The sequence below is a fragment of the Arachis stenosperma genome, chromosome 5 (assembly GCF_014773155.1).
Source record: "Arachis stenosperma cultivar V10309 chromosome 5, arast.V10309.gnm1.PFL2, whole genome shotgun sequence".
NCBI lineage: Eukaryota > Viridiplantae > Streptophyta > Magnoliopsida > Fabales > Fabaceae > Arachis > Arachis stenosperma.
In genome coordinates, this window is record NC_080381.1 from 54509808 (window position 1) to 54519388 (window position 9581).

Sequence of the window (9581 nt, forward strand, 5' to 3'; positions counted from 1 at the left end):
TATAGAAGAATGCCATTTGGATTGTGCAATGCCCCAGCCACGTTTCAAAGGTGTATGCTTTCCATTTTCTCAGATATGGTTGAAAAATTTTTAGAAGTTTTTATGGATGACTTCTCTGTTTTTGGTGATAATTTCAATACTTGCTTAAACCATCTAACTCTTGTCTTGAAACGGTGCCAAGAAACTAATTTGGTTTTGAATTGGGAGAAGTGCCATTTCATGGTACCTGAGGGGATTGTTCTTGGTCATAAAGTTTCAAGAAGAGGAATAGAGGTTGACAAGGCAAAAGTGGAAATAATAGAAAAACTCCCTCCACCAACTAATGTGAAATCTGTTAGAAGTTTCTTGGGGCATGCAGGTTTTTATAGAAGGTTTATCAAAGATTTTTCTAAAATAGCCAAACCTTTGAGTAATCTTTTGATGATTGATCAACCTTTTGTTTTTGATAAAGCTTGCCAGCATGCTTTTGAAACTTTAAAACAGAAACTTACAACAGCACCAATTATCACACCTCCGGATTGGAACTTACCATTTGAACTTATGTGTGATGCAAGTGAAATTGCAATTGGTGCTGTACTTGGACAGAAGAAGGGAAACTTGCATCATGTCATATATTATGCAAGTAAAGTATTGAATGAAGCTCAAAAAAATTACACTACAACAGAGAAGGAGTTGTTAGCTGTAGTCTATGCATTTGATAAGTTTAGATCGTACTTGATAGGATCTAAAATTGTGGTTTATACTGATCATGCTGTTCTCAAGTATTTGATGTCAAAGCAGGATGCTAAACCAAGACTCATCAGGTGGATTCTACTCTTACAAGAATTTGACATTGAGGTGAGGGACAGGAAAGGCACTGAAAATCTAGTTGCTGATCATTTGTCAAGGCTACCACCAGAAACAATTCAAAAAGCTTCATTACCTGTGAATGAAAGCTTCCCAGATGAACATCTTATGTTGGTCCAACAAACACCATGGTTTGCTGATATAGCTAACTACAAAGTGGGGAGGAAGATACCTCAAGAATTCACTAAGCAACAAGTGAAGAAGCTAATCAATGAAGCAAGGAAGTTTTTGTGGGATGAACCTTACTTGTTCAAAAGATGTTCTGATGGAATAATTAGAAGATGTGTCCCTGAGAGTGAAATGCAAGATATATTATGGCATTGCCATGGCTCTGCGTACGGCGGACACTTTGGTCCAGAAAGAACAGCAGCAAAGATACTACAAAGTGGGTTCTATTGGCCAACCATCTTCAAAGATGCCAGGGAGTTTGTCCACCAATGTAATGAATGCCAAAGAGCAGGAGGATTAACAAGAAGGAACGAGATGCCACAGAACTTCATTTTGGAAGTAGAATTGTTTGATTTATGGGGCATTGATTTCATGGGACCCTTTCCCCCCTCTTATTCATTCAGATATATCTTGGTAGCAGTGGAGTATGTTTCAAAATGGGTGGAAGCCATAGCCACAACCACCTGTGATGCACAAATTGTCCTTCAATTCCTAAAGAAGCACATCTTTACTAGATATGGAGTGCCCAAGGGACTCATCAGTGATGGTGGTGGCCATTTTTGTAATAGACAAATGGAGAAACTTCTCCACAAATATGGAGTTATTCATAAGGTAGCCACACCATATCATCCCCAAACTAATGGGCAGGCAGAATTAGCAAACAGGGAACTGAAGAAGATCCTAGAAAAGACAGTTGGTAGCACAAGAAAAGATTGGGCTAGAAAGTTGGAAGATGCACTTTGGGCATACCGAACAGCTTTCAAAACTCCTATTGGGAAGTCCCCATTTCAATTGCTATATGGCAAATCTTGTCATCTCCCTGTAGAGCTTGAGCACAAAGCCTTTTGGGCCACCAAACTTCTAAATCTGGATTCTGAAGCAGCAGGAGAGAAAAGATTGTTGCAACTGAATGAGCTAGAGGAGTTTAGGCTAGAAGCCTATGAAAATACCAAGATATACAAGGAAAAAGCTAAGAGATGGCATGACAGGAAGATTTTGAAGAAAGAATTCAAACCTGGACAACAAGTTCTCTTGTATAACTCACGGCTCAAGATATTCCCTGGCAAGCTTAAGTCTAAGTGGACTGGTCCATACTTGGTGACTAAGGTTTTCCCTTATGGGAGTATTGAATTGCTAGATGAAGCAACAAAGAATCGGTTTACAGCAAATGGTCATAGAGCAAAACTGTACCTAGGGGGGCAATGGAACAAAGAAACAGAGGTCCAGAGCCTAAATCCCCCTTGAAGCAAAAACAGAAGATGTCAAGCTAGTGACAATAAAAGAGCGCTTGTTGGGAGGCAACCCAACCTAAGGTAGTTTTCTTTTCATAGCTTTTCAATAAAAATGTTGAACAAGTGGTATGAATTGCAAGGAGCTAAGTTTGGTGTTGCACACCAAAACAATTTGAGGGAGAATGAAAACTTCTAAGTTTGGTGTTCCACCAAAAATATCATTTAAAAACACATTCTCACCTCTTGCATGATTCTAGTTCCAAGCAATCAAACACATTATTCAACTGTTGAATTGTTTCCTAGCTTTAATTTCATTAACCTTTAGCAAGTACACATGGTTTCAATTATGGTTGACTTGTTGCATCTGAGACAGTGGCAAAACAATTAAGTTTGGTGTTCACACACCAAAACAAATCCTAAAACCACACTCAGTTTATGCATACTAACCATGAAACTAAAGGTTTGAGAAGCAAGCAACTTTGAGGATTATGCAGAACATGAGTCAACAATTGAAGACACTATGCATCTTAACTCAAAGAGAACACAACAGGAAGAAAAATCAAAGGGCTGCAACTTCAAAGGTTGTATCTAAACTTAATCCTTGCTGCTGTGAAATGTTTTGAATCTGGAAGCCATTGTTTGTCTTGCTAAAGTGTTTATCTAGCTGCAAGTGAAACTGCTTGTTAAAATGCTAAGTCTGCATATTGCTTGTTATCCATCACTTAGCTTTAAATATTGTTTTGTTTCCCATATGCTTAAATAAAAGAGTTTGGTTTGAATTGAAAAGTGAAATATCCAATGTTGCATAAGTATGAATGGAAGTTGGTGGTGGTACATGTGTTTGATTAAATGTATAACTCATGAAATAATTGTTGCATAATATCATTCTCATTCAATTGTGAGTTAGCTTGCTGTTATAAAAACTCCTATCAATAATGAAACAACCCTTGGTAACAAAAATAGAAAGAAAAGGAAGAAAGAAAAAGCCAAAATGGCAAAGAAAACAAAGAATAAAGGTTGGACACCAATAGCTTGGACCCTAGGACATATGCCTGTGGTGTTCTTGTACTAAGATCTGCTTGGATGAGTAAATTCTAAGGGGTATTTTAAAACCCGGTCACTTAGATCAACTGATTTGGGATGGCCAATTGAAAATCCACAATAAAGAGCAACTTAGATACAAAACATTTAGTTATCCAAAGAGATGCTGGGCATCAATGATCCTAGGAAGAATTAGTGAGCCATGTGTCTGTGGTGGAAAGATGTTGAGCAAAAGAAAAGAAAATAAAGCCAAAGGCTATGCTGCAGCATTTGACACCCAACCTCTAAAAGAATAATAAGCTTGTTAAGCATTGAAAGCCAAGAAGAGTTAGCAAGGGAGTGAGTCAAAAGTGAGCCTTATAATAGCAAGTTTAGCAAGCTTTTGAAGAAAGATATGTATTATGTAACAGGAACAATAACTTGAGTTGTCATTGTCTGCATAAATGCCCCATGGATCAAGTTCTGCTATCTGCATAATAAGGATAATATCCTTTTCTTATTCATTTCATGTACTCTTAGTTTTGATGCTTGCTTGGGGACAAGCAAGATTTAAGTTTGGTGTTGTGATGACAAGTCATCATATACCCATTTTTCAAGCTAATTTTACTTGTTTTGTTAGCATTTATGCACTTTCTTGTATCCTAAGTAAGTGATTTGGAGTGAAAATGCATAACTTCTTTAAATCAAGCAACCACCATGAAATTAATGTTAATCCATGAGGTTTGAGCCAATTTTAACTGAATTTTAATTGATTTATAAGCCTCTTGAATTTAGTGATACTTGGAGTGGTTGTTTTGGTTTATTATAGGTGAAGAAAAGAAAAGAAAAGGAAAAGCGTGGCCTAAGAAGTGTAGCCCAAGGAAAGGAAAGTGTGGCAAAAGAGAGAAGAAGCGTGCCGCATGCAAAGGGGGAGGCAACATTGCCCTCCACAAGGGCACACTGCCCTCTAGGAGGGCAACATAAAGGAACCAACCAAGGAAGGCAACTCTGCCCTGCCCACTACAAGGGCAGAGCACAAAATGTGCCTTGAGACCAAGAGGAAGAGAACCTTGCCCTGCCCTTGTGGAGGGCAGAATCGGGCTCTCCAAGGAAGAAATTCAAAGAGAAAATGTCACCCATGCATGCCACAAGACTCGAACAAGGAACCATGAGGAAGCTAGGACTTAAGGATGAGTGCCGTGCCAAGAAACCAAGGAAATTATTGTAGCGTGTGCCACCTCCGTGTTTCGAACACGGGACAAGCAATGTGAGAACTCTGCCCTGCCCTTGGCGTGGGCAGGGCAGCATTTGGATTGGCGCACGATCCTGGCACGCCACACACAAATCTGGCGCACCAAATCCTTCCCTGGCAGCACCAGCGCGCGCTACGCTCGTCCCTGGCAGCACCAACTTTTCCTGCCCTGCCCTTGGCGCGGGCAGGGCAGCACCTTGCGCACCAAGAAGCAAATTCTGCGCACCAACACGCATCAACGCCGCACCAATCTCATGCACCAAGCATCAATTTTCTGCCCTGCCCTCCACAAGGGCAGGGCAGCCTCCTGGGAGTGACTTTTAATGGGCCAAAAATTCAAATTAAAAATCCATTTGAATTCATTTCTTCACCAAATCAAAAGCCCATCCAAATCCCAAAATCTAAGAATAGAAAGTGTATAAATAGAAGCTAGTTTGATGTAATTAGGAGTTTTGAACTTTTTTTTCACTTTTACTTGTGCACTTTTACCTTCACTTTTGAATTTTACTTTTACCTTTCTTTTGAGCTTTTGCAATTGTTCTTGAGAGACTTGACCGAGAGCTAAGAGGATCAAGGGAGAATTGACTGATCTCCTTCCTCATTCTTACTCGGGCAATTCTACTCTTCTGTTTCTGAGTATTGGGTGTGTGAAATTGAGGAAATTCTGTCTCAATTCCCATTCAAACTCTTTTCAATTTGTTTTCTGCATAACTCAATTTTATTTCTGTTCTTCTATTGCTTCTTCTTTAAATTTTCTGTCAATTGCTTTGTTAACTTGGATCTAGGAAGGCAAATAGAGATCTAGGCTCTGCTACCTAGTCTCTTGAGACCTGAGACCCAATTTTACTTTTGGTTCCTCTGTGAACCTCTGCTGCACCTTATTTCCTTTCTGTTTGAATGCTTATTGCTTCTGATTCAATTTTTGCTCTCTTAATTGTTGCAATTTACTTTCTCTTGGTTTAGATTCTGCATTCCCAGCCCTCAATTCCCTTTTATATTCAGGCCATTTATCTTTCTTGCCATTTAAGTTACTGCAGTTTATGTTTCTTGCACTTTAAGTTTCAGTCATTTAATTCCTTGTTCTTTAAGTTTCTGCAAATTTACTTTCCTGTTCTTTAATTTACTGCACTTCTCCCTTCCCCCTTTACATTCACTGTCATTTACTTCTTGTTAAACACAAATCACTCAACCAAAACTTGATTCGCTTGACTAAATCACCCACTAAACTAAAATTGCTCAATCCTTCAATCCCTGTGGGATCGACCTCACTCATGTGAGTTATTATTACTTGATGCGACCCGGTACACTTGCCGGTGAGTTTTGTGTTGGATCGTTTTCCACACATCAATGAGTTATACTTGGGTGCTCCAGTGTATTTATAGTAGTGTTTGATGACCTTCCTTTGAGATAAGTTATCTTATCTTATATTTGAGGGTGAGGTCACCTTATCTTTTAGGTCAGCCACCTTTTAGAGTGGGCTGCATCCTTTGCTTTGGGCCCACTTAGGCCTCTACGGCGTTTTGGTTGAGCTCTTTAAGGAGAGGTCGATGACGATCCAACCTTAAGAGGTCGGTCGCTCTTGTCTTTGGTCAACCCGGATTGTGTAGCCTGACCCAGTGTATGAACAGTGCCCCTGCTCGAGTTTGATCCTTCCCTTGAGGTTGTGTCTTTAAACTTCGACCCCTTTGAGGAAGTCGTGCTCGAGCATTCGCTTTTTGGTCGATCTCTTGTATAACCCCCTGTTGGGATTGCTTCTGCTTGAATGCGAAGCGTTGCTTTTCTTTCTTTTTTAATTTGCATTGCGCTTTCTTGGGAATGTGCGAGGGCTTTAAAGGCTCATTTAATTTCCTTTTGCCGTTTCTTCTTTTCCTTCTTTGCATTTTATTTTGAAATTAAAGAAGAGATTTTGCTTTCACTTTTCAGTTTCTTCCTCCCTTTCACTTCTTCGCTCTTTGTTCACTAAATGTTTTGTTAATCTAGTTTTTTTGTTTTCACGCCCCAAGCTTCCTATCTTCTTTGCTCAAGAGCGTTCGTTGGCGCAGATTGTCAGCATTTCTGTCTAAGTCTTCTCTCGCGCTTGTTCTTTGTTCTCCGCAGGTCGGTATTCTCCTTCCTTTTTATGCTTCGATAGTTGCCTTTATGTATGTTTTCACTGTTGCATGTCTGCAAAGTTTTGATTTTTATTGAGTTTGCTGAGAAGCTTGATCTTTTCTGAAAAAGATTGCATCTTTGTTTGATCGGCGTTGTGATTTTATCCTTGCTGCTCCTGTTTTAGGAAGATGTGCATTTTTTAGGTCTCCGTTGCTATCTCCAATAGTTTGCTTTTGTTTGAGAGGTTGTAGGATTTTTTATTTTTTATGTTGTTCCTGTGTTCCCGTATTGCTGCCTCCAAAGGGTGCCCCTGGATTTCGCTGAATATTCCTTGTAAACCCTTGGGTGCCCTTTTTGTTGCCCCACCTTTTTGTTTATTAGTTGTTCCTTCTCTCTTTTGATCTGTCCGAGTTGTTTAGTAGTGACCCCTTGTTATCTTCATTTGCTGTAGGTGTAGTTTGCCGTATGTCTTCCCAAAAAAATATTGTTGAGATGTCTACCAAGATTCCCGCTGGCATGGCCGATTGGCTGGACTCTATAGTCCTAATGTGTGTTACCATGGCCGATCCCGAGTACTGTGAAAGGCTAAGAAGGTTCCATTGGATTTGTAGTAATGGAGAGGACGAGAAGAATTATGAGCTGGTGTCACCCGACCCTGAGGAGAGGGTCAGTTTCCCTTCCTTAACTCGAGCGGAGCATCCTTTTTTCTATGCTTATGATTACTTCTTTAGCTAACTTGGTAATACCCTTCCTTTCACTGCCTTTGAGACTGGTCTTTTGTGGTCTTGTAATGTGGCCCCTTTCTAACTTCATCCGAATTCTTGGGGCTTTATAAAAAATTTTCAGCTGTTGTGTCGAGAACTGGATATCCGACCTACCGAAACTCTTTTTCTTTACCTTTTTGTGCTGACTAAGCCCGGGGTGGCTAAGAAGAAAGCCTCTTGGATTTCTTTCCGAGCTACCCAGGGAAGGAAAGTTTTTTCCATGTTTGATGAATCTTTCCGAGATTTTAAGAACTATTATTTCAAAGTCCAAGCTGTTGAGAATGTTTGGCCTTTCTTTTAAGATGAGAATAATGAACCCACCTTCTCTTTATGGTGGCAAAAAGATGTAGTAGTAGTCAAATATTCTTGGGAGAGTTTGAGTGAAGTAGAACAAGCCTTTTATGGGCGTTTTAGAGGAGTATTGGGGGGAGGGTCCTTATCTGGATACCAAGAAGTTTCTAGGAGATCCTTCCCTCCTCCGTGCTGAGCTCGGAAGCATCCGACTTCTTTCTGATTATTTTCTTTCATTGTCTATCTATTTGTCCTTTTCCAATCTGTCTAATATTTTTCTATTTTATTTTCAGAGATGGTTAAATCTTCTGACTCTATGAAGGCTTTTTGGAAGGCCAAGAAGGCGACAGCTGCCCAGAACTTGTCGGTGAAGACCTCAGGAGAAGGGTCTTCTCAAGTGCCCCCAAAGAAGCCGACTTTTGACACTGCAGGGTCGAGGAAGGTCATTCCGACACCACAAGTTCGGACGAATCCATTTGATCCTGTTTATCCGACCTCTAGTGCTACCTCCTCTCCTACTGCTGTTGGTCCTCCTCCTAAGCGGTAAAAAACCATTGGTACTTATGATCTGAATAGCAAAGATTTTGATGGTGTGGGTTTTACTACCGAGGTGATAGCTCCTCACGGCAGAATTCCGTTGGTTGACGTGTCCATCCTTCACCATCTGGATTTTATTACCAGCAATAGTGTTCGGATGGCCAACATGGGTGCGGCCTTATCTTGCGTAGTCCAGGATTCTCTAGTTCATGTGTTTAAGGCCTTTATAAAAGATGCTAAGTCTGAATTTGATAGAATTAAGGGTTTGAAGGATAAGCTTGATGCTAAGGTGGCTAAGTTGGAGTTAGAGTTGGAAAAGGAGAAATCTCAAGCTACTACTGCAGAGGCATCTGCCAATTTAGCTGAGGAGATGGCCAAGAAGTCCAAATAGAGCTACACCCGCACATATGCCGAGTTGTTGGAGACTAGGGAAGGACTTCAGTTTGCCCAAGCTGATTATGCCGAGCTCCAAGGTCATCTGGTGGACAGTGTGACTGATGCGTATGAAAACTTGAAGGCCCAGGTCTGGGTTCTTCCCCCTAAGCTTGATCTTACCCTATTCAGCTTGGACAATATGGTGGAGGATGGCAGGATTGTGCCTGCTCCTGACGATGAGGATAAGGGTCCTTCCTTTGTGCCGCCGGGCAAAGTTTCTGTAGCTTCAGCCTCCTCAACTCCTTATGCCGAGGTAGTACCTCCCGAGCCTGACGTGGAGATATTAAATGGGGCGGATGGAGTTGTTAATGCCACCCCGATCTCAACCATACCTCCTCATCCTCCAAAGGATTATGCTACTAGAGCGGATTTGGATCCCTTATGATGTTATTTTCTTGTCTATATATTCGTATAGTCCGACCTATGGACTTTGTTTGAACTTGTTGGTTTGTAAGTCCTTTTGTGGATAGTTTCCTTGACACTCATTTGCTCCTTAGCAACTTTTTATTTTGAAAAATACTTTAAACTCTTGGGCTGCCTTTTGGGTGGCCTTTGAGTCTTTAATGTTTCATTTTGATGGATGCGTTTTGTGGATATGTTAATCATACCTTTGATGCTTGGAGGTTTACCTTTGTAATCTTTGCAGATTTTATAAAGGTTTGGTATTTCCCTGTCTGACCTCTTTTGAATTGGCGGGTGGGTTTTCTACCTTTTGCCTTTTGGATCATGCCTTGCTTTGAGTTGGTACTTGTTAACCCTTTGCTTTTGGCAAACATTGTTCTTTGCAGCTTGGTGTTCGGGCTTTCAGTGATTCGTCTGACAACTTTTAGTGTTCTATAGAACCTTTTTAGTTAGTACGAACGACTTCTTTGTGGCCCTATTTTGAGATTGTTCCTTTGCTGAATGGGGTCGTTCCCCTTTTAGCTGAGCACGTTCGAGCCTTAA